General features: G+C 41.3%; 1 protein-coding gene across 6 annotated transcripts in view; it reads left to right on the top strand.

The window, feature by feature from the left end:
- Positions 1 to 25009, top strand: part of SHANK2 (SH3 and multiple ankyrin repeat domains 2) — a 410725-nt gene that overhangs the window by 24495 nt on the left and 361221 nt on the right. The window contains exon 1 of one of the 6 annotated variants that reach the window (XM_067462709.1): positions 22452 to 22472. The exons of the other annotated variants lie outside the window; for them this stretch is intronic. The gene's annotated coding sequence lies outside the window, so the exon portion shown is untranslated. Of the gene's footprint in view, positions 1 to 22451; positions 22473 to 25009 lie in introns of those variants that run through there. 6 annotated transcript variants of the gene reach the window in all.

The raw sequence follows: 25009 nt of genomic DNA, 5'->3' as shown, positions 1-25009 counted from the left end.
ATCTGGATGATGGTTCTCTAAATTCTAGAAATAAATAATAAATAACAAATATCAAAGCATACCTTGAAATCAGATTTTAGTCTGTATCCTTAACAAAAATATATCAAAACACATTTCTTTTGCTCTAGGTTTTGATTCATGAGTCTTGGGGTTTTAGTTTTTACTAAAGTAAATTTAGTCTGGAATCAGGATGTTCTATAGTCCTATAGGCAATTGCACAAATTCTGCAATTGCCTGTAGGACTATAGAACATCCTGATTCCAGACTGGTGGTAAAATGTTAACTTGTGATTAAAGAAAACTGAAGAATTCAAGTTAATGTTTAGCTGGGTTGTGATAACAGCCAAATACCATTGCAGTGACATTAACACAATTAGTTTTTGACAGATTTTGAAATAGCAGTTAATCTGGCATATATTAATGGTATACATATAGTTCACTCAGGTGCCTAAAAGTATTTTAGTCTTATTACACTGGATAGGTCAATTGATAAACTAGCAAAATGCTCTAAAATGTTTTCATCAGTTTCACTAGATTCTTTTTTTCTGTGTCAGGAGTAACTTGAGAAACTTCAAGTCGCTTCTGATGTGAGAGAATTGACCATCTGCAGGGACATTGCCCAGGGGCTGTCCAGATGTTTTGATGTTTTACTATCCTTGTAGGAGGCTTCTCTCATGTCCCCACATGGGAAGCTGGAGCTGACAAAGGGAGCTCATCCGTGTTCTCCCTGGATTCGAACCTCCGACCTGTCAGTCTTCAATCCTGCCAGAACCCATTGCGCCACTGGGGGCTCCCAGTTTCACTAGATGAACCAAATCCAAAACTTCCTGTATAACATTAATCACCTCATGTTATGTGCAGTCCAAATACCCACTTAACTCAAAATACAAGAGAAGAAAAACCCTAAACCTAACCCTTTCATTATACCACTTCAAGGATTTTTTTAAAATGCAGATGTCTACATACTTGTGTAATTCTTGTTACCTGTGGTTTTTAAATTGCTTGTTTTTCTACTTATCCATATTTAGCCATATAACCAGATACACATTATTTAGGAACCCTGTGCAATCTTCTACAATGAATTTTGGGAGCACAGTGGACTGGACACTTTGCATTAAATACTGAAACACCGCATTGCCATTAATCCTCCTGTGAACATGGGTAATCTTAGAGAACGGCCCTGTATACTCATATATAAATCTAAACATTTTAGTCAAAAGTCAGCCTCAAGAATCTATGTTGATTTATCTATGGGTCAATGTATATTAACTCTTATCAAAAAAATAAAGCACTCCCTTCTCTGAACAGAGTTATGAAAGGCAAGAGCTTAGTTCATCCCAAGAAAACCTAAAAGAAGACTGATGTCTACTTCTGGCCTTCTTGAATGCCTGCGTGGGAAGATGGGCTCCATGGGCTGCATGCCCCCCTGAGATGGCAGTAGTGCTTTCCCCTCTCTATTGAATGGCCCTTGACCTATCCATGAGCCATTAATTATAATAATAATAATAGAAAAATCCATAATTACGGCCCCCAAACTTGCCCTGAACTTATATGTAAGGTCAACTTACACATGAATATATACAGATAATGTTACCGTTGTTGTTAATTTCTATGAAGTCAGCTTTGATTTATAGTGATCCTATTAATGAGAGACCTTTAGGACACCCTGTTATCTACATCCCTGTTCAGCCATGCAAACCTAGGACTGTGGCTTCCTTGGTCGATTCTAAGGTAAAGGTAAAGGTTTCCCCTGACATTAAGTCTGGTCGTGTCTGACTGAGGGGTGGTGCTCATCTCAATTTCTAAGCCAAAGAGCTGGCGTCGTCCGTAGATGCCTTCAAGGTCATGTGGCTGGCATGACTACATGGAGTGCCGTTATCTTCCCACCAAAGCTGTACCTATTGATCTACTCACATTTGGATGTTTTTGAACTGCTAGGTTGGCAGAAGCTGGGGCTAACAGTGGGAGCTCACTCTGTTCCTTGGATTCAAACCACGAACTTTTTGGTCAGCAAGTTCAGCAGCTCATTGCTGCTGAACTCACTGCACCACTGGGGGCTTCTGATTGATTCTATCTATCTGTAATTTGGTCTTCCCCTTGATCAATTTCAGCAACCTATCTATGATGTAGTATGTCTCCCTCTTTACTGGATGTTATTGACTGTTCTAATGTCCCATGATATGGTCAAGGTACGATAGCCTGATTTTGCTTTCTAAGGCAAACTCAGACTTGATATGTTCCCTGCCACCATTTGATCATATATGCATAATCACATGGACCATGCTGCTCATGGTGCATCATTAACTTGCTAGCCACTCACTTTTTTCTTCATAGAATAAGGCTGCACAAAGTATTCCTGCAAGGGTGAACTACTGCAGAGGGTCTTAGAAGTGGCTATAGGGAGAGGCATAGCAGCTTTATTAGCTGAAACGAAAACAAAAAGCCTTGTTAGTATTTCAGGCCTTTACTTGTGGCCTCCAGCATTCATAGATTTTAGTTTACTACATTAATTGGTTAATATAATGGAATTTCTATTATGTGAAATTAATGGTTTTCTGCAAGGAAGTAAAAGTAGTTCTGTTTTCTGGATGGCTGGTTTCTTTCCTTCTTTCAGCCTTTTAATAGTTGAGGTTAAATGAATATTATACTTTGAATAGAAAAGCATTGCCAGTTATGTAACACACTGATTAGAAAAAGTGGAGCAGAGGCTTAAATCTTTTTTTTTTAATATCACAATTTACTGAAGTCATCTTTGGGGAAATCTAACCTGGAACGCTAGAATTAATTCATCCATCCAAAAACAACTTGCGAGGCCATTATGGTTTGAAGTGCATTGTGCTTTTAATTTTTGAAAGCTGCTTGTTGATGCACTTGGGAGATTGACCTTAATTACTTTTAAAAGATAAATTATGGTTTAATAGAAAGCAATAAATATTGGCCTACCTTTGTGTTTTAACTTACCCAATCTTCTACTTGGATGACAGGCGTAAATTAAACTGCTGGACAATATGTGGTTTGAATGGCAAACATGTTATTCATCTTAATAACCCAAGTGGACATTTTGAGCTGTACTAGTATAGCAGTCCTATATTCCTATTGGATTTGGCAGTGGGGCAAGTTTATCACATGCCCCACTGCTACATGAACAATACTTTTGTCCTATTTAGAAAGTTTACCTTTTGCATCAAAAAGGCAATGCTGTTTTAAGTAGTATTGGTTTCTACATTTATCTTTCTGATCTCTATTCCTGAAGATAGGCTTTATTCTGCCCCTTTTCCTATAGTTGGTGGTGAGCCATGAACATCTTATTTTTATTTATTTATTTACAGTATTTTTATTCTGCCCTTCTCACCCTGCAGGGGACTCAGGGTGGATTACAATGTACATATACATGGCAAACATTGAATGCCATAGACACACAAATATATAGACATACACACAAAGGCTATTTAACATTTCAGCTTCATGAGGGTATTTTGTCCACCAGGGGAGCTGTTGCTTCCCTGTCCATTTGTGACACTGACAGAGTACTTCCTCATTCTTTGCATTGTTGCTGGAGATTTTATGGCACTGTAAATTAGTTAAATTAGCCTCTCCACATAAGTGGTACCTAATTTTCCTACTTGAGAGTCTTTGGGCTGGAAAGGTCAACAGCAAGCTACACAAATAGTCAGAAGCTCACTCTGACCCAGACTGGCTTCAAACTCATGACCTTTTGGTCAGTAGTGATCTTAATGCAGCTGACTCTCAGCCAGCTGCACCACATTCCTGGTGCATGTGCTGTTCCATCCAACTCTTCTTTAAAAACAGGAAGTCAAAATTGCAGAATAATGATATCGCTTCCCATGTTCTATCTTCTGCTCACTCTCACTGGAAGCAACTCTTATTCCTAATGTATTACATGCATGGTCTTGGGAGTGCCTTTTGGCTCCATTTGGCTTCAAGTGGATTCCTGTTTATCACCTTGACCCCACATAAAATAGAGTAGCTTTATTGTGATTGTGCCATCGCACAATGAACATTATATATAGCACAGTTGCAGTATTGTCTGTGCTACTTGGTGGTGAAACATGAAGTAGCTATCCAGCTGTGTTTGCACAATGAATTTGTTGGCCACTTGTGATTCACCAGCTGGGTTTTTCTTGAGAGAGCAGCAGTAGAAGTAGTCATTGTACCTTTTCCTCCTGTGCTACCTGGGGGCATCTGCGAAGCCCCTAAATGTTCTTAGACTAGATGTACAGGACAGCCAGGTGAAGGCCCATGTTTGCATGGAGCATCAGTGAAAACTTTGGTTGGTCAAGCCTCTGATCTGAAAAGAAGTGACGAGCGGAGTGCCGCAGGGTTCCGTCCTGGGCCCGGTCCTGTTCAACATCTTTATTAATGACTTAGATGAAGGGTTAGAAGGCAGGATCATCAAGTTTGCAGACAACACCAAATTGGGAGGGATAGCCAATACTCCAGAGGACATGAGCAGGATTCAAAACGATCTTGACAGATTAGAGAGATGGGCCAAAACTAACAAAATGAAGTTCAACAGTGACAAATGCAAGATACTCCACTTTGGCAGGAAAAACAAAATGCAAAGATACAGAATGGGGGATGAGGCCTGGCTTGAGAGCAGGACGTGTGAAAAAGATCTTGGAGTCCTCGTGGACAACAAGTTAAACATGAGCCAACAATGTGATGTGGCGGATTTTGGCCTGCATCATTAGGAGCATAGTGTCTAGATCTAGGGAAGTAATGCTACCCCTCTATTCTGTTTTGGTTAGACCACATCTGGAATATTGTGTCCAATTCTGGGCACCACAATTCAAGAGAGATATTGACAAGCTGGAATATGTCCAGAGGAGAGTGACTAAAATGATAAAAGGTCTGGAGAACAAGCCCTATGAGGAGTGGCTTAAGGAGCTGAGCATGTTTAGCCTGAAGAAGAGAAGGCTGAGAGGGGATATGATAGCCATGTATAAATATGTGAGAGGAAGCCACAGGGAGGAGGGAGCAAGCTTGTTTTCTGCTTCCCTGGAGACTAGGACGCGGAACAATGGCTTCAAACTACAAGAGAGGAGATTCCATCTGAACATGAGGAAGAACTTCCTGACTGTGAGAGCCGTTCAGCAGTGGAACTCTCTGCCCCGGAGTGTGGTGGAGGCTCCTTCTTTGGAAGCTTTTAAACAGAGGCTGGATGGCCATCTGTCAGGGGTGATTTGAATGCAATATTCCTGCTTCTTGGCAGAGGGTTGGACAGGATGGCCCATGAGGTCTCTTCCAACTCTTTGATTCTATGATTCTATGAGTGATACTGATGTGTTGCTTTCTGTCATCATAGCCTCTCTGGGTCTGTGTGTTGCAGCCTTGGAGATTAAGACAGTTTGGGGAAGCCCAAGTCTTGGTCCCACCTTCTTCGCAAGTGCAGTTGGTGGGGACAAGAGACAAGTGGTGGCCCCTCAGTTGTGGAATTCCCTCCCTAGTGATATCAGGTAAGCCCCCTCCCTCCTAGTGTTTAGAAAGAGAGCCAAAACCTCTTTTTCTAAACACAAATTCAACTTAAGAATACACCTACAGAACTTATTTGTAATTTGGGGGCTGCCTGTACTGGTGTGGTAGAGCACAATAGGAAGAGTGGACAGGTTGTGTAGCTATTGTTTTAAAACAAGGGAATGGCACATCAGAAAATGTAAATAATGCATTGATTAAAGATTTATAAGAAAAGATGCATTCTTTTTTGGAGGCGGGGGAATCTGGAAATAAAATACAAGGAAAAGAATGGGATAACTTTATATGATTGCTACCTAATAATGCTGACTACTGAATGCTTTCACTGTCAGTATTATGTTATCCCTAGCCCAGAAATGGAAAGAATATTAAAAATATTTTTAAAATAGTAGAAAACCTGGTTTTGTTTGTTAAGTAAATCTCGCAAGGAGAATCCTGAATTCATGAGCATTTATACCTTAAGAATTATATTGTGCAAAAATCTTACAAAGTTATTTTTGTGTAGAAAACAGCAATTTCAATATAAATAAGTTAAGTACAGAAAATGCTGGAATTGTGGATTTATTTTGTAAAAGTGCCTCACCAAACTACAAATTCCAGATTTCCATAGCATTGAGCCATGGCAGTTACAGTGGTGTCTAACTGTAATGTAGTTGCCCCTTCACTCATGGAAACCTACTAGGTGACCGTATGCAAGTCATTTTCTCAGCCTTGGAGAAAAACAGTGGCAAGCCTCTGAATAGATATTCATCATCATCATCATCATCATCATCATCATCATCATCATCTTTAATTACTTATTAATCGCCCTCCATCCGAGATGCTCCAGGCGATTTACATAGCAGAAATTATACAGGATAAAATACATACATACAAATATTAAAATTAACATGGGTCAAATGCTCTAGTAAAAAGCCAGGTCTTAAGTGCTAGGGTAAAATGTAGGCCTGTGCGGTTTCGTTCGTTAATTTGTTATTTCGTTATTAATTCGTTATTTTTACCATATCCGACGCAATTTCAAAACACATTTTTAAACCCGGAAGGGTTTAAAAATATCGAAACAGCAGCCCCATATATTTTACGAGCTTCAGCTCGTGTCGTTAATGGGATGGAGGCTGCTGAGTGCTGCTGGTGCCTGGGAGCCAATCCGGCGCTCCCAAGCACCCCAGCAGTAAATGGGGCGGGCGGGGCGAAGGGGCGGCGCTCACCCTTACAACCGGCCTCCGCACGCCATCCAATCGGCTCCGGCTCCTGCGCCCTCCTCCTCCTCCTCCTCCTCCCAGCTGTGTTGCAGCCAGGAAGTGCCAGGAGGAGGAGGAGGGCGCAGGAGCCGGAGCCGATTGGATGGCGCGCGGAGGCCGGTTGTAAGGGTGAGCGCGCGCGCACCATCCAATCGGCTCCGGCTCCTGCGCCCTCCTCCTCCTCCTCCTGGCACAGCTGGGAGGAGGAGGAGGAGGAGGAGGGCGCAGGAGCCGGAGCCGATTGGATGGCGCGCGCGCGCTCACCCTTACAACCGGCCTCCGCACGCCATCCAATCGGCTCCGGCTCCTGCGCCCTCCTCCTCCTCCTCCTCCTCCCAGCTGTGTTGCAGCCAGGAAGTGCCAGGAGGAGGAGGAGGAGGAGGAGGGCGCAGGAGCCAGAGCCGATTGGATGGCGCGCGGAGGCCGGTTGTAAGGGTGAGCGCGCGCGTGCCATCCAATCGGCTCCGGCTCCTGCGCCCTCCTCCTCCTCCTCCTGGCACAGCTGGGGGGAGGAGGAGGAGGAGGAGGGCGCAGGAGCCGGAGCCGATTGGATGGCGCGCGCGCGCGCTCACCCTTACAACCGGCCTCCGCGCGCCATCCAATCGGCTTCCTGCAACACAGCTGGGAGGAGGAGGAGGAAGAGGAGGGCTGTATGAGTGTATGACCATGTTCCAGAAGCATTCTCTCCTGACATTTTGCCCACATCTATGGCAGGCATCCTCAGAGGTCTGTTGGAAACTAGGCAAATGGAGTTTAATTATCTATGGAATGTCCAGGGTGGGAGAAATGAAAGCCATTCAATGCTAATCAAGGTGACCATTACTGCAACATTCACACTTACAAAATGTTTTGTAAATATTTACGAAATTTCGTAAATAACAAAACATTTTTTTGGAAAGTTTTGTAAATATTTTAAATATTGAAACAAAAAAACACCCCAATTACAAATCGATTTTAGAAACAAATTTTTTCTTGATCAAACAGGCCTAGTAAAATGCCCTAAGTCATGCATGCCTCTCAAATAGGGAGGCAAGGAATTCCATAAGACAGGCAGAAATAGAGAAAGCTTTCCAAGTGCACTTCCCTAGGACCCGGTATATAGAGCAAATCACGTTGGGATGGTCGTGGCGACCTCCGATGATGGTGGAAGGAGAGACTGTCTCTAAGATACAATGGACCCTGGCCATATAAAGTTTTAAAGGTCAGGACCAGCATCTTATACAAACCACGATACTCAGTTGGGAGCCAGTGTAGATGCTGCAGCACTGGTGTTATATGGTATTTCATGGGCCATATTGTCAAAGCAATCCTGAAATAATTAATTAGGGCCCCATATATATGCCCATATAATCCAGTTTCTAAATCCAGATTATCTGCTTTGAATGGTTTTATATGGCAATGTAGACTCATGTAATCCAGTTCAAAGCAGATACTGGATTCAGAAATTGATTATACGTATAACACTGAAGATCCAGCCATGAAGTCAGAGATGACTCGAAGGTACATAACAACTACAACATTTCTCAAAAAGTAGTGTTCCACCAACCTTCCAGGCTTTTTTCTTTTCTCTGGTCATCTCTGTCTTCCACCACCCCATGCTTAATGTTTATTTAGTTATTTTATTTTGTCTTTCTCACAAAATGGGATTTCAAGAAGGTTGTTGGCAACAGCATCTATAGCATATTTGCATCTTGAAAGACCCGCTGCTCATATTTCATGGAACCTGAGGAGAGAGAGAGACAGAAGGGACCCATTGAGATCCCTTCCCCAATTTCAGAGTTCCATCCTATATCAGTTGGATCCAGAGATAGTGAAGCAGGCACATATGGCTGTGGCAAACACCCATATTAAACAGAATCTGTGATGAAGAAATTACTGAGAGCTCCAGCTCTTAACTAGATATGGGATGGTCCTGGACTGGTCTTGTCAATTCTGTAATGGATAAGGGTAGACAAGTTGATGTTTGTCCCAGTAGTATTATGTAGGGAAACCAGCTGCCATCAGTAGTGAGACTAAAATAATTTTTATGATGTTTAATTCTGAAGTACTAAGTTTTCAGTTTGTGTGTCCTTATGAACATGGTACTGTTTCCAAAACACAGATATGTGCCTTTTAACAAGGTTCTACCTTTGAAATCTTCTTGAAAACATCGGTTGTCCTTTTTTGGCCAGATGTTGGGAACACGTTAGAGTGAATCTGTTCTATTTGCATGGGTTGTTGGTATATTTCTGGGCTCAGTTGCACATGTGGATCTTTAGCCTTTAAAACCCTATGCTGCTTAGTGCAAAGTTAATTGAAGGTTTGCTTGTATATAAGCCAATCCCTGTGCTGAGATCAGCACCAGAATCCCTGATGGCTGGTTCATCTTTAAGAATCATGTGAGGCTCCTTCCTTCATGAAAATTTCTCCAAAGGGGTAGTTAGTTGGCCTCCTTACTTTGTGTGGTTTATGTAAAAACATTTTCAAAATCTACTTTACATTTTACTAGTAGAGTGAATTGATTCTGTCCTAACATACTTATTAACTTGCGTCCTACATGCAGAAAGGCCTGCAGAAGACAGTGGAAGAGTTAGAAATAAGGTTGATGGTGCTATTGCCATCAGCTCTGGATCCTGGTTTTTTGCTGTCAAACTTTCTTTTCTGTTCTTATGTGGTAATAAGAGTTCATTCCAAAACTATGTTTGTTTTTCAGTTTGTTGGTGAATGAAAGCTGGCATCTCTTGGTCATCTGCTAACTGTTTGTTCTAGAAATAAAGGCTTTCACTACATATTTGAAGAGAGGAGCTCAGGAGGAGTTAACTTTGAATTAATTCTGTTTTGACTTGATTTCTACGTTGCCTTTATTGAATTCTGAATATAATATGATTACTTGCTATCGGCATATATGCTGTCTAACTTGATGGTTATCTTGCTGAATTAATAAGTCGAATTAAACAAAGCAGTTTTTTTTAGCTGCATAGTAGAGTTGGAGTCTCAAGTCTTCACTTTTGATTGTTCATAGGGGATTGTAAATGAGTTTGGGATTTTTCCTGCTGTGGAGAGGTTTTTGTGTTGTTTTTTTAAAAAAATATAGCATGAATCTGCCAATATTTATGGAACAAAAGCAGAGCTTTTCTGAAAACCTGGGATTTTTCTGTAACTTTGAAAGACTGGTAACAAACTATTGTGCCATTCATATTTGTGTGTTATTCATGTTTTAGTTTTTTTCTCAATTCCCTATTCTTTGATGTCTCAGTAAGCACCAGATCCATCTGAACTCAGAAGCTAAGCAGAGTCATGAGAGACTACCAATGAATTTTAGGTACTGTAAACTATATTTCAGAAGGAATTACTGTCAAAACCAACTCTGAGTATTCCTTGCATAAGATAATGTCACCAAGTTGCAAACATCCGACTTAACAAATGATTTATTGCTAAGAACCGGGGGGGGGGGGAGTAGTGGGGGAGTAGTGGGGGTGGTGGTGGTGAAACAACAGGAAGTGAGAGAAAGCTGCACCAAGGAAGGGAAATTCTCTCTTGAAACAGTTATTATCATGGGAAAAGGTGTCTCCACTGAAACTTCGTGGCTAATCCTTGTTTCCACAACAAGCCAAATTTTTCAAAACCCAATTATCACAGGGACAGAAAATGAGATGAACAGACAGCAAAACAAACACTACAGTATATATATCTATGACTGGATTAAAACTTTAAAAATATCCTTGTTCCAACTTATATACAATTTCAAATTAAGAACAGACCTACAGAACGTATCTTGTTCGGAACTTGAGGACTGCCTGTACTTGGATGGGAAACTACCATCAAATACCAGATGCTGTAGCCTATATTTCAGACTATGTGTTCCTTGTTTAACAAAATCCTATGAAATTTATAAGGTTGGCATAGATTGACCAGTAACTTGAAGGCACACAGACACAAATATGTCATGAATACTTCTTAAACATTAAAAGAGTTCTTTTATTCTGTTTCCAGTGAGACAAGAGTATATCACAGACACTTTACAAAGAAAGAAGATAGTCACACCCAGGCTATATATAACTACATTGGGTACACAAACAGGGGATATTACATTTTCTTCAACATTTACATGCATATAAACATTAATTCATTCATCAAACATACATTACCATCCCCTTTTCCTACTCCTGGAGAAGAGACACACACGTAGGCCAGGTTGCGTTCCCTGCAAATCTGCCATTCTGTGAATACACCATCTCTCCATCCCTTGGAGAAAGTGGTGGGTGACCAGACTCTGTGTTCCATTGCAGCTCTGACACACTTTTGGATAGTAAAAAGGTCTCTTATACAATATATTTCTTGCTGATGATGTTCTAAAAAGTTGTAAATGACTAGCAGGTTGTTTTGCAGCTAAAACATGCTAACTCCCATTAGTTCTGGACAGATATTAGTTTTCCTTCTTAAGTAAGGTGCATTGTATTTGCTTCCTTAACTTAAAGAATCATTGTCTTTCACTATGTAAACATTTTGTTTTCCACCAAGAGTTCAACAGTTAATCATTGTCTCTGGACATGTCAGCAGTTCATTAGTTTTCCTTCATCAGCCTTTTGTAGTTTTCAAGGCTTGGATTTTCAAATTGGCATCTTCAGCCTCTTTATAGGTCTCAGTCATACACGTTTCATACAAACCACTCATTATATTTATCACACAAATACAAAAAACCCCTTGTTCTTTAGATAGCTTCAAAGAAAATAAAGTTTCCACATGCCTTTTTCATGGGACTGATAATTCTTTGCCTCCCAGGAAGAAAAAAAATCTCATTTTGATTGTTTCTGGACCAAGATATCTTTATAATAATTTTCTAAAGTGTGTTACATAAAACTTCACCATTAGTTGCCTATTTTTATTAAATTTGCCAAGATTATTCTACCTGTATGAAATAGCACTAAAATGTTTTATTTATTTAATAGGAAAGAGAAACAACAAAAACCAAATATCCCTTGTAGTTTCTTTTTTATGAAGAGATATGATACATGTCAGCACCTGGCATGCCTATTCTACTGCTCATAATCATAAATGAGCAAATAAAATATTATAGTGAATAAAATGTGTGTTTTCCTTGGTGCTAATATACAGATCTGTTGAAGGAAAAATTCCAAAGAACTGATTTGAGATTCATAAATCACATATGTCACTTAGATTCATGCAATGTAAGGAGGGTTTGTTTTCCACCTTGTGCAGCTCATTACTGTCACTTTTTCTTGACTTTGTGAAACTAATGTCTGAGCCAATTTAGCTCGTGTATGTTATTCTCCCTCATACCCAACCACCAGTTTGCTTGGAAACAGAGCCACAAATAATTCTTCACCTTATCTGAAATTGTCTGAAGACCCTGTGTGACAGCCACATTCTCACTTGCAATTCTTCTAATCTTCTGAACTGACAGGTACACCATCCTCAGCATCACTGATGCCACAGAAAGGATGGTCAACATATGATCCATAGGCTGTATATAGTCTTCTCCACCTATTTTTCTAGCCTCTGCAACATTCTGTTCCATTAGACTTGCCATTGAAATTTGAGCATTTGCTGCTGATAAAGGTAGCATATTCCTTTTAAAAATATCACGTTTCCATTGAATAAAGTATGTAGTCCCCGAGTACCATGTACACAAGTGGATTAGAACTCCTGGAAATCTCCTGTAAGTACAAATTTACTTGTAAACCAGACTTTTAGGGAGTAATTGTGTAAACAAGAACCATATGGTTGCTGTTCTAACCATAATATTCCCATTTGTGGCTTGCTTCAATTATTTTCTTGCAGTCTTAAGATTAATATGTTGTGTTAATACATCCTCCTTGTTTCTCTTTTTATTAACAGTTAATTATTTCACATACAGTCATTAGTGCAGATGGTCAAAATATAATTTAGGAGCTGTTTAAAATATATTATATATCTCATAGGATTAATTCATGTCTCACATAAAACATACTCTATTCTCTTCAAAGAATGCTTTATCACTGCTTGTGGGTTATTTTTTCAATTTTGTTTCACATTAAAAATATTTAATTAATTTGAAATATTTTTGTACCACTTTTGACAAAAAGCCTGAACTCAGTGGTAAAATCAGGAACACTCCACTGAAAGCGGTCAGTTTGCTTGGTTTGAATAGCATGCCATGAACTGGTGCTGAAGTTTGACATATTTACATTAAATTGACTTTTCCTATTGACCGATGAAATAGGACAATGAATGTTGCTGCCTGTTGCAGTTGACAGGAAAAGGGAAATTGGGTCCTTCAGTCTTCCAATTGTTTGTCTGCTTTGTAAGGAAAAATAGGGGCAACTGAAAGAGAAAGAAGAGATATAGCAGTAATGGGGGATTTCAACTACTCAACTAAACGAATTTGCCAAGAGTATGAAGTCCAACAATTTTTTCACTTGCCTTGTGGACAATTATTACCATAAGGTGGTAATATAATAATAAGAACTTATTTATAGGATTGTTGTAGGTTTTTTCAGGCTATATGGCCATGTTCTAGAGGCATTCTCTCCTGACTTTTCGCCTGCATCTATGGCAAGCATCCTCAGAGGTTCCAATTTTCATGTGTCTTGGAACAGTTTCTCCCCGTAGAGATGTTCAATGTATTGTTGAAGGCTTTATTTATATCTCACCCATTTGCTTAACAGGACTCGGGGCGGCTTACAAGGCAACAGTTGTGCAATACCGAACATATAAAATGCAACAAAAGTTAGCCAAAATCAATAAAGGTAGAAGAGGCAACAATGGGATCAGATCTTCTGGATTTGATTCTAGCCAGCACTAAGGATCAGGTCAATAGAGTGGAAGTGGTGGGATTATTAGGTGAGAGTGACCATGTGCTCCTGGAGTTTGTGATATTAAGAGTGAAATTAAGAGAAGTCAAATACCCATTCTAGATTTTAGGAGAGCTGACTTCAGGACATTTAAGGAAATATTGAGTGTGATTGCATGGGCATGAGAAGGGAATTAATGATGGATGAGAGTTTCTTAAAAGTGAGATACTGAAGGCACAATTGAAAACTGCCAGCAAGGAGAAAAAACAGAAGTGTAAAACAACCATGGTTCCTTCCAATTCTATTATTCTATGATTGTATGATGCAGGTCCCTTCTACACTGCCATGTAAAATCCAGATGATCTGATTTGAACTGGATTATATGGCAGTGAACACTCCTATAAGCCAGTTCAAACATATAACATATAATTTATTTATTTATTTACTGCATTTGTTGACCGCCGTTCTCAGCCCTAGGGCGACTCACGGCGGTGTACAATATATAAAAACAGTTTACAATAAGGCAATATCACAACAAAAATCAACATAACTATCAATAATACAATTACACTAAATCATCCGCGCCGCCTCGTCGTAAAATCATAAACCAATCTCGTTATCCATATTCCGTTCCAGTCATCATTGCCAATTGTTGTAGCACTTAGTCAAACGCCTTCTCAAATAACCATGTCTTTAGGCTCTTGCGGAATGTCATAAGGGAGGGTGCCTGTCTGATGTCCACAGGGAGGGTATTCCACAGCCGGGGGGCCACCACCGAGAAGGCCCTGTCCCTCGTCCCCGCCAGACGTGCCTGTGAGGCAGGCGGGATCGAGAGAAGGGCCTCCCCAGACGATCTCAAGGTCCTCGTGGGCTCATAGGCCGAGATGCGGTCAAAAAGGTATTTTGGGCCGGAACCGTTTAGGGCTTTGTAGGCCAGCACCGGCACCTTGAATTGGGCCCGGTAGCAGATCGGCAGCCAGTGGAGCTGGAACAACAAGGGCGTTGTGTGCTCCCTGCGTCTCGCTCCTGTTAGTAACATGGCTGCCGCGCGCTGGACTAGCTGAAGCTTCCGGGCCGTCTTCAAGGGCAGCCCCACGTAGAGAACGTTGCAGTAGTCGAGGCGGGATGTGACCAGAGCGTGTACTACCGTGGCCAAGTCAGACTTCCCGAGGTACGGGCGCAGCTGGCGCACGAGCCTGAGCTGTGCAAATGCTCCCCTGGTCACCGCTGAAACCTGGGGATCCAGGCTCAACGATGAATCCAGGATCACACCCAAGCTGCGAACCTGCGCCTTCAAGGGGAGTGCGACCCCATCCAGCACAGGCTGTAACCCTATACCCTGTTCGGCCTTGCGACTGACCAGGAGTACCTCTGTCTTGTCTGGATTTAATTTCAATTTGTTCGCCCTCATCCAGACCATTACAGCGGCCAGGCTGGACCTCGACAGCCTCCTTAGTAGCAGGTGGAAAGGAGTGACAGAGTTGGACATCGTCTGCGTACAGATGACACCGCACCCCGAAACTCCGGATGATCTCACCCAGCGGATTCATGTAGATATTAAACAGCATGGGGGACAGTATAGAGCCCTGTGGAACCCCACAAGTCAAAGGCTGTGGTGTTGAACAGGTGTCCCCCAATAACACCTTCCGGGTGCGGCCCTCCAGGAATGACCGGAGCCACTGCAAAACAGTGCCCCCGAGGCCCATTTCCGCAAGGCGTCCCAGAAGGATACCGTGGTCAATGGTATCGAAGGCCGCTGAAAGGTCCAGGAGCACCAACAGGGACACACTCCCCCTGTCTAGCTCCCGGCGCAGATCATCCACTAAGGCGACCAAGACCATCTCAGTTCCATGTCCCGGTCTGAAACCAGACTGTGCCGAATCCAGATAATCCGTGTCTCTCAAGAATACCTGGAGTTGTGAGGCCACCACGCTTTCCATGACTTTGCCCAAAAAGGGGAGATTGGAAACAGGCCGAAAGTTGTCAAATTTAGTGGGATCCAATGATGGTTTCTTCAACAGCAGTTTTATAATAGCTTGTTTTAAGCTCGCTGGAATTTCGCCTTCCCGAAGGGAAGCGTTAACCACCACCGTTACCCACTCAGCCAATCCCCCTCTGGCCTCCTTCAGAAGCCAGGATGGGCAGGGGTCTAGGATGGATGTGGTGGGCCTCATTCCTCCAAGTATCTTGTCCACATCCTCGGGTTTCACAAATTGAAAAGAATCCATCAAAATAGGACAAGCAGGTGCTCGTGTCACATCCTCAGAGACTGCATTTAACATGGTGTCCAGACCAGAACGGATCAAAGCGACTTTGTCTGCAAAGAACCGAGCAAATGCTTCGCAGCGCGTGGCCGAATTGTCAGGGCTCCCGTCTGAGGTGGCGGGAGTTAAAAGACCTCTGACAATCCGGAACAACTCCGCCGGACGGTTCCTTGCAGACGCAATAGTAGCCGCAAAGAAAGTTTTCTTTGCGGCTTTTATTGCCGCGGCATATGCCCTTAGAAAGGACACAAACCGTGTTCGGTTTGACTCGCTCGGATCCAAACGCCACACGCTCTCTAGTTCCCTCTTCCTTTGCTTCATCACTGCCAGCTCCTCAGTGAACCAAGGAGCTGGTTTAGCTCGGCTACTTGAGAGGGGACGTTCCGGAGTGATCATGTCAATTGCCCTGGCCATCTCTCCATTCCAGAGAGCGACCAAGGGCTCGACATGGTCACCTAGCGAGGTGGCGGGAAAATCCCCAAGAGCCGTCAGGAATCCATTCGGATCCATAAGCCTCCTGGGGCGGACCAACTTAATGGGTCCTCCACCTTTGCAGAGGTTGGGGGGCGCAGTGAGCCTAAATCTGATCAGGAAGTGGTCAGTCCATGGCAACGGAGAGATGGACAACTCCTCCACACCGCCACCCTGCTCCCATCCCTGGCAGAAAACCAAGTCCAATGTATGTCCAGCACAGTGGGTGGGGCCAGATATTTGTTGGGACAGCCCCATGGTTGCCATGGCAGACATGAAGTCCTGAGCCGCTCCTGTGAGGGTCGCCTTGGCATGGATATTGAAGTCTCCCAGCACGATAAGCCGTTGAGACTCCAACGCCAGGCTCGAGACTACCCCCGCTAGCTCAGGTAGGGAGACTGTAGTGCAGCGAGGTGGACGGTACACTAACAGAATCCCTATTCTGTCCCGGTCACCCACCCTCAGGTGGACGCATTCAAAATTTGTGGTCTGCGGGATGGGACTCCTGGTCAGATGGATGGAATCTCTATAGACCACTGCGACCCTGCCTCCCCGTCCTCCGGATCTTGGTTGGTGCTGCACGGAGAAGCCTGGAGGACAAAGCTGGGTTAGATTCACGCCTCCAGCTTCATCCAACCAGGTCTCCGTGATGCACGCCAGATCTGCTCGCTCATCCAGGATTAGATCCTGGATAAAGGTCGTTTTTCCGTTGACAGATCTGGCGTTCAACAGCACCACCTTCAGTCCGGAGGGTCCGCCAACCTGGTTACACCAATTTACCATAGGAGACCGGTTTGGGATTATTAATATAGATAAGCAGTCTGAATTAGGCCGAATTTGAGGTCTCCTTTTCCCGCATCTCCCCCTCCCCACCACGACCTCTATGGGGGCCCCTCGGCTAGTGGAACACCTCCCCTCCTCCATGCCACAGTCCAGATCCAAGGTCTTAATTTCTGTTTCGTTAGTAGTTGTTTGGTTTGTTGGCGTTTTTTCTTGCCAACTCCCTTGATTCCCTTTCTCCCCCCTCCCCACCTCATTGTTACCCACGGACTCCAGCCCACTTCGTCCCTTGCCCCTTCCACTAGTCACTAATATCAGGGACAATACAAATATGGATTATTTGCTTTATCTGGAGTATATGGCAGTGTGGAAGGGACCACAGTTAATCTCTGTTGGAATACAGGAAAATTTGTTTCTATATCAAATGTTTCATTTCATATTGGCTCACTGTGGAACTGACTCCCTCAATCACTGAATTAACTATAGGGATAGCAAAAATTGTAGAGGTATATTCCATATATTGTTCAAGATCAAAAATTCCTGAAAATGCAGGCATTTTACTTTATTTTCACCAAGGTAATGATGATGGTTCAATGTGGCCAGTCTGTTTAGATCCAGTTTTCATCATCTGAATGACTTCTCAACATCAATACTAATGAAAAACAGTTCCAAAACTCTTTTGAGGATTATGCAAAGGTGTATTGGTGAAACCCCACAGCACAGTCAGACTTCCGCATACATCAGGATCCTCGCAAAAGTGAATTAGAAGTGTTTTGAGTTGAGAGTTTGCTCATGGCATGAATTAAACTCTTAAGTCACTGTAAACTTAAAATAGCCTTTAAAACTCACAATCAGGTTGCCCATAGGAGTCACACTGGAGAGCCTATAGATTCCTAGAGAGAACGTTTTAATCAAATCTGTGAATAATAAAATCCACCGACGCCAAATCTGCAAATTAAGTATCAACTGAACTCTGAAATGCACAAGCCATTCTGCAGAGTACATCATAGAAGGGGTACATTATTACTGAAAGTAACTTTCTAGTTTAAGTAAAACCAGAGAACAGAGTTGCAAAATCATTTTGCAAATTTCATGGTAGTAGAGGGAAAACTACATTAGTAGTGAATGCTGTGAAGACAGTATGTCTTCCATGTTGTTATTAAGATTGGGTCCATATATCACTTGCTCCTATGATGTTTCAGTGACCTTATGTGTGAATAGGAAATGTGTGGCTTTTTAGATATTAGACTGCAACTCTAATCATGACTGGTTATTGATAGCCTTGGCTGGTGAAAATTGGAGTCCAACGACCTAAGGGATGGAAGGTCCCCCCCCCCCCCCTTTTAACCTTATCATTGTTATCTTTGTGACATGTGGAAATACTTGAATCTTAGTTTTGGAATTCCTGTTCCTACAGTACACTCAGTTATGGAAACCAATCTGTAGATGTCTTTGGTTTCCTTGACATTAATTTGTTTGTGTGAGTAAGCCACTTTTGTGTACTATTAAACACACAAGACATTTGTCTGTGAAGGATGAGCTCTTTAAATTAAACACAGAGGGAATACCATTATTGCTTGTTTGTAAGGAACCGTATTTTGCTACCTCAGTTTCTGGGGTTTGTATTTGTGAAATGTTGTTGTGCATTTTAGATACTTTTCTACTAGAAAGATAGACCCAGGCTAATGTGATATAATTCCAGCAAGCGTGTATCATTGCAGACTGTAGATTGGTGGAATCAAACATTTAAAAATCCAAACAGATAAATGCAGCATGCCAAGGAGAAAGATATAACTTGTCTTTCTGTCCAATCTGCTGGTTTTTGACTCTACAAGGAATATTCTCATGCCACTAAAATAATCCTCTATCAATAAATACATCAAATGGAGCATTTGATTATGTGTTCATGTTTTGATGGCCCTGCTTATGTTTCAATGGAATCATGAATAAAGCATATTTTCTTAAAGTTGTGCCTTTCGGTTGTTTGAATTACAAGTCCCATTATAAGGGTTTATAGGTTTTGTAGTGCAACTCCTATTATTAGAGAAATTGTAGTGCTACATATTTGAAGGACATTAGGCTGGGAAAGGCTGGCATAATACATGGAGGAAATCTTGTAGCACTGATGAATGACAAAAATAACATGAAAATATATTTCCTATCTTTGGAAAGAATTAATTATTTTGTTATTATGCTAATGAGACTCTTTATGTGATTGCATTAAAACTCTGTGATGAATTTCAAACAGTACTGCCTGTGGCTTGTGTTTTCATTTACTGATCTTGTTAAACTTTCAAGTCCCATGGCTGCCTGTTCTGCATCTACCCAACTACTTTATTTATCAGCATAGAAATGGGTTAAGAGTTGCCCCTGCCTTTTATGGAATCGGGTTTTGGGGGTTTTTCCTGTGTCCCCAAGTCTACTCATTTACTTATTTCTGTAGTGGAATATGTTAGTGATTAATTTATAAGACAGACAGTGGAATATAGGCTATTGGGGATGTTGTTTTGATGGGTGCCAAACCAGCCCAGGAACGCTGGTTGCGAGTACCTGTTCTCTCCGTAATATTCTTCCATAGTAACAAATAACAAACTGCTACAGTTTATGGAATTTAAATTTGGCTGTTGCCAGTCAGGCTTTTCTGGTATACATCAATATGAAATAGTTTCAAAGCTTGGTCAATACTGAACTCTGTTTAGCACTGACCATTAAGGTCAGTGCCAGAGTAAGGTTTAATTGGTGCCGATGACTGGCAAAGGATGGCACTTTCCTCTAAAGAGAGAGGATTTGTGCCATCTTGTGGCCTATTCATACATACTTAACAAAGGCGCTGGCAGCATTACATCTGTTCTGCCCTGTGTGCTGAAGTTAAATGGCTTTGACTAATGGTTTTGACATTGAGGTTATTTAATTTTTAACTGACTTGTTCTTCTTTTCCACTTTGCCACCTCTGGACAATTGATAACACTTTTGAATTACTGAAGCCAGCACATTCCTTTTCTTTTTCATATCAGCAGGATATTGACATTCAAGTCATATTTTGCTTCCAGTTGTCCAGTTTCACAGACTGAGAAAAGCATAGGAATGGCACATAGAAGAATTCTTGTTTATTTGTTTCTTTGGGACTTTTAATTCTCTAACTTGAGGAAACATGGCCACATATGGCTGTAGGCATGTCGACATCTGCTATTTCTGCATGGAAGGACACATCACTATAAACTTGGGGTATTTGTCTTGTCAGTTTAAGGATTCATATTTTGTAACAGACTGAAATAAGGGCATGTGTATGTGCATGTACACACACACACAGGGCTTTTTTTTTTTTTGCCAAAAGCACCAAGTGTCATCTATCTGTCTATGTGCACTGTAAAAAAAATTGTACTGTTAGGTTTTACCACCAAAATGTGCCAGTAGCAGAAATGCTATTGTGAGTCTCAGATGTTCTAAAAATACTGTCAGCTATATGAAGTGTGAATGCTTTGATCAAGCTTCACTGTTTACTTTCATCCTAGACTGAGACCCTCTTCAATGCTGAGGAAGCGTAAAGCTCTGCCAGTTTATTTTTGCAGGAGATCCAGTCCAGGATGACAGAAATATGGGAGGGCAACAGCTGCTGAGAAAATAATGGAAAGCAGAAGCGACTTTCTTATTCTCCTGTAGCCAAGCAGTGGCTCTTTGAAAAGAGCGAGAGGCCAAGTTCTTCCTAGGAGCATTTAGGTACCATTGGATAGCCAGTCATCAAGCAACTGTTGCACAAGGGGGTAACAATAGCAACAACAACTTTATTTTTGTACCCTGCCTACATCTCCCTCAAAGGGACTCGTGGTGGCTTAAATATGGCACAATGTGCCTAAAACATCACATAAAATAAACACACAATATAATACAGAATAAAACCAAAAGCATATAAAACAATAATTTTAACTCAAAAACAGCACCCAGTAACCTCTGACGAGAACTGTTGTGAAATCTGGTCAACTGTACACAATAACAAGGGAATGAATACTGCAAATTATAACTAACGAGCAAGGGCATGGGACGAAAGTGCAGTGCTGTATCATTGATTGTCAACCATTGGGGCTAGACATTCTCAAAGGCTTGTCCAAGGACTGGAAAGAAGGATTGGTGAGAAAGCTTCAGTGGAGACACCCTTTCCCCATGATAACTCTTTCAGGAGTGCATTTCCCTTCCTAGGGGTAGATTTCTCTCAGTTCCTGTTGTCTCTTGATTTAGAGTTATGAATCAATAGTGTGTTTAGCCTATTTTTAATTAAAACAGGTGGTTCATCTGAATTAGACTGGTAAATTAATCTTACATAAAACAGAAGCAGGTGTCTTGTTAATTTGATCTACAATTCATGTGCCACCTATAACGGATGGATGCAGGTGCAGCTCCGGCATTCTTGTTGTGTCCCACAAATTTTCTTCCTGACCAACCTCAGACCTTTGATTGAAAATGAGGCGCATTAGCCCACATTGTGGCCATGGATGCACATATGAAATTTTGCCTTCACCATTCAGCCATCCTTGATATAGAAGCTGGTTTATGACCACTTAAAGATATGTGGAATCTCATATTATCTTTTCACATATTAAACTTTCTAATGAGATTCTGTGGTGCAGTTGATATTTCCAAAGGTATCTCAGAAAATCACATACTTCTTCAGCCATTTTTTCCAGCTATTCCTGGGATTTATTACATTGAAGATGAACTCAACCTGAAATTGATTTGCATGTAGTGGCCAAACTCTTGCATTGCTATGGGTGCGGTGTACAAAGTTGTATGTGCAACTCTACCCCCTCAGTAACTGTCAAGACCTTGAGGGGTGACTGCATTGTCTTGACTACAACTAGAGCCAAGCATTAGAGGAAAGAGGTGTTTTCTGGAACTTGGCAGCTGCCAAGGACACATGGAGATTTTGGATGCTTTTCAAGCATATAGCTTCTTACACAGCATTCAAAATAAGACATAAATACACATAAACCCAGGAATACCAGCCACTGAGTGTATATTGTTGAACACTTTCCTATAGCTGCCCCCCCCTTTCTGTATATGTGTTGTTTACAAATTCTCTTCGCCCTCCCTTTCAATATGAAGTGAGTATTGTAGTAATTATATGATGATGATTTCTTGTAAATCTGATCTTGCATTAAATTCCGATGCAGTCAGGTTGTAGTGATTGTGATCCTGGCACAGTTTGGGAATGTGCCCATGTTGTGTGCATGTATGAATTATTCAAGGAGTGGTGGCCAGGATATTTAATTAATAGAAAAACTGCACACAAAAGACAGCAGTATAAAAAAATTCATGTGTAAGCCATTTTTTAATTCTGTGATTTCTGTGAGACTAACAGCTCATTCCCATGTGCTTTTACTCAGTGACTCAAGTGACATAAACTATTGATGATAGCAAAACATGGAGATTCAGGAAATAACTGAGGAAGAAGAGGAAGTGAGTTATTTATTTTGTTGCTGTGTTTAGATTGTTTAATATTTCATTTTGGTTTTTATTTATAATCATTTTATATTACTTTATTATTATTATTATTGTTATTTCATGTCAGGAGTGACTCAAAAAACTGCAAGTCACTTCTGGTGTGAAAGAATTGACCATCTACAAGGATGTTGCCCAGGGGATGCCCAAATGTTTTGATGTTTTACCATCCTTATGGGAGGCTTCGTTCATGCCCCCCACCTGGAGAGCTGGAATTGACAGAGGGAGGGCAACCCACTCTCCTGTTGGTCAGCAATTCTGCCGGCACAAGGATTGTAAATAAATAATTGTGAGGCTGCAACTCTGCAGCTGTTTACTTGAAAGTAAGCTCCTTTTCAATGTGTGGAATTTTGCTGTAAATGAATTTGCCTCTTACTGCTTTCTTAATGACTATATCTCAGTAGGAATAGTACATTAGGGCAGAATTAAGCACCTTAAAAATTATCCATGGAACACAGGCCAGATGTATAACATCATTTCAACATATTATTTGTTATTCTGAGAGAAAACAACAGGGAAAATCTTACTGCCTTGTAGCAAACATTATAATTAATGAACATTTGCAGTATGAGATAAATCATTGCTCACAAAGGTGCGGAAGAACAAAATGAAGCCATCTGGAGTGCTGCACTATCATATTATTACTGAGGTGACCCAGAAAGTAATTTTATTCATAAACATATGCTAATTAAATAGTGGTGCTTTTGTTAGCTATATACATTTCATATTGGTTTCGCAGCTGACTAAAACATTGGCCAGGTTTAAGCATAATGGTAATCCAGGGGTGTGGTGAATACTAACTTGTTGTGTCCAGACATGCTCTTCCAAATAAACCATGATTTGTTAGCCAGCTGCAACTTTGAGTATCCAGATTTAAGTTTCTAGATTACACATTTTGACTTGTTTAAACCATAGCATACTCTTATTTTCATATACAAAAGTGTGTTTTGTCCCTAGAATGATTCTCCAACTATTTAATATAGCATCTAGGAAAAGGAATGGGAAACAGATGGAAATGTAGAAATCAAACTGTGGGCTGTTTGGTTGCTTCTGGGACAATTTATAACCAAAACAGCAAACTATGGCTAACATATACATTGGATTGATGTGATATCTGGATGCAGTTGTCTCTATTAGCTGTAAATTACCTTTTTGGTCTTTTTTTCTTAAGGCCAGAAGCAGTGGTAGCTGCTGGCTATCCATAATGCTGGGTGGTGTCCTTTAAATGGTATCAGGAACCTGGATAGCTCCTTTAAACCCTGACATGAAAATCAATCATGATAATTACACACTGACATCAAGCCACCAGCTATTTGTGATCTGGGATGTAATTGGTCCTATAGGACCTCATCATACTAGAGAAGTGGTTGTCAACCTGTGGGTCCCCAGATGTTTTGGCTTTCAACTCCCAGAAATCCTAACAGCTGGTAAACAGGTTGGGATTTCTGGGAGTTTTAAGCCAAAACATCTGGGGACTCACAGGTTGAGAACTACTGCACTAGAGAATGAATCCACTTTAAATCTGGTTGCTGCCTCCTGCAGAATTCTGGGATTTGTAGTTTAGTGAGGCTGTTAAAGGCTCCTCCCTAAACTACAAACCTCAGAATTCTGCAGGAGGCAGAAACCAGATTTAAAATGGATTCATTCTCTAATGCAGTGGTTCTCAACCTGGGGTCCCCAGATGTTTTTGGCCTTCGACTCCCAGAAATCCTAACAGCTGGTAAACTGGCTGAGTTGTAGGCCAAAAACATCCGGAGACCCCAGGTTAAGAATCACTGCCCAAGTGTGATGAAGTCCATAGAGTTAAATAGAGCCAGCATGGTGTAGTCCTCTAAGTATTGGACTATGACTTGGAAATAGCTCCCCACTTATCCATGAAAATACAAAGGGTGATCTTGAACAAGTCACAGTTTCTAAGTTTTAGAAAAAAAGCAACAGCACTCTCCCTCTAACAAAACTCTCTGATAAGTTGCACCTGAAGGTATAGAACAACATAACAAGGCATGAACTTTGCTTCATGAAAGCTACAGTGTGCGCATCAGCCATGAAGATCAACCTTTGCAGATAATAATATAACTTTATTCTTGTATCCTGCCTCCATCTCCCTGAAGGGACTTGGTGTGGCTCACACATGGCACAAAGTGCCAAAAAACAAAACATAAAATAAAATGCAATATAAAATACAATTGAATGAAACAAATAGGCATAAAAGCAAACAACTTAAGACTCAGATTAAAACAGTTCTGCAGATGTTTCTAGATAAACTACTATTTTCAGCCTCACCTTCATTATGTTAATATCTTACAGGTTTGCTTTATTAATGATCAAATGCCTTAAACATTCTACATTGCAGAAAAATTTGTTGCACTTGCATCCTATCCATGGACTTGCTTTATGCTGTTGATTGTACCCTATATAAATAGAATGATGCAATACAGAGTCTTATCCAGCATGGTTCTTTTTACATTCTTAACAATCCAAAGAGTAACCATACA

Source organism: Anolis sagrei, chromosome 1 (genome assembly GCF_037176765.1).
Source record: "Anolis sagrei isolate rAnoSag1 chromosome 1, rAnoSag1.mat, whole genome shotgun sequence".
NCBI classification, from domain to species: domain Eukaryota; kingdom Metazoa; phylum Chordata; class Lepidosauria; order Squamata; family Dactyloidae; genus Anolis; species Anolis sagrei.
This window is presented reverse-complemented; position numbering and strand designations above follow the sequence as displayed.